This window comes from Manacus vitellinus, unplaced genomic scaffold (genome assembly GCF_001715985.3).
Source record: "Manacus vitellinus isolate BGI_N305 unplaced genomic scaffold, ASM171598v3 scaffold_16_pilon, whole genome shotgun sequence".
Lineage (NCBI taxonomy): Eukaryota > Metazoa > Chordata > Aves > Passeriformes > Pipridae > Manacus > Manacus vitellinus.
Window position 1 is genome coordinate 1,583,185 of NW_021939189.1, and position 1,372 is coordinate 1,584,556.

At 43.4% G+C, this 1,372-nt stretch overlaps 1 protein-coding gene across 1 annotated transcript in view; it reads right to left on the reverse strand.

Moving 5' to 3' along the window:
* MAP2K5 (mitogen-activated protein kinase kinase 5) overlaps positions 1–1,372 on the reverse strand; it is a 122,136-nt gene that overhangs the window by 81,164 nt on the left and 39,600 nt on the right. The gene's annotated exons all lie outside the window — the stretch shown is intronic.

Below are 1,372 nucleotides of genomic sequence, written 5' to 3' on the forward strand. Positions count from 1 at the left end.
CTCTCCCAGCCTGGCTCCAGAGCAGAGGGGCTCCAGCCCTTGGAAAACAACCTGACCTGGAGCAGCCAGAGCTCAAACCAGCTGTTCACTGTCAAGTTTATCTCCTGTTTCCTTCATCCCTGCCCTCCTCTCTCATCCATTTAACTGCTAACCAGGGCTAAAACACCAAGCACTGGAGTCCAAGTGGGCTGAGCTGCCTGGAGTTACAAGTTTTCAGGATTTTTCAGGACAGACCCTCTCAACAAGGCCCTGAAAGTCCAATTTAACAAACAATTCATTGCACACTCAGTTATTAAGCCCCACTTTACAAACCAAACTGGGCTCCCAGTGAATTGAGCCAGGCTCAGGCTGCACCCACCCAATATTCCACAGTTTAATATTTTAAGCTAAAGGGAAGCACAATTCAGTCAATTGGCAGAAATTAGCAGCACAGACATCACAGGCTGAATATTCTGCTGACAACACAGAACTTGGGGAGCCCATTTCCAAGCACATTTTGCAGCACCAAAATATGCCTGAAAGAAAAACCAATAACCTGCTTCTATGCAGAGTTTGCTTTGGGGTTATTTCTAAAAGCTGTCACTAAACTAAATTGTAAGTGTAATACAGGGCTGCCAAGAAACCTTTAACACACTTGTCCAGATCAATAATCATTTGCCAACAATATTCACTTACATTTTTTCCAGCGTGGAAAACTTGAAAATATTTTGCTGGGATCCCATTAGTTTTGTTCATGGAATATCACCAGAATTTCACCTTGTCAATAGTATAAAATTCAAGTTTTATCTCACTAAATTCTACTCCCAGTGAGAAATTTCTCTGACTTGTTCATAGCAAAGGCTTCCCTGACCCCAGCAGTGACTGCTTGGCATGATCAGCACCAAATATATCCCTGACATCCCATCAGCCAGGCCCTGGCACGAGGAAAGCTCCTGGGCTGATTTGCATTAACTCTAATTACAAAATTGCAATTATCCTCACTATTCTAATAGTGAGGATAACCTGGAAAAGCAGGATAACCTGGAAAAGCAGAGCTTCCCGACTTCCAGGTGGTCAGGACACCCTAGGTAGGGCACATCCAGAGGAATGGCAAGGATGTGTCATCCCAAAATAAATGAGGAGGGATCAGAGTCTCCCTTTATGTTGCACAGAAGTGTTTTCTTTCACCTGGGGTGACACCACCTGATGTCAAGGCTGGAGGAACATTATGTTATTTACAGCAGAGAGAGAGGAAAAATTATCTATATAGCACCTTAATCTGCATTTATCATCTCCCTGTGTGTCAAATTTCCAAGCCTATTTTGTATGGGTGAAGCAACTTTTAAGGATACCTGAGCATGGGCTGGAACAGTGTTAAAGCATAAAAAACAAC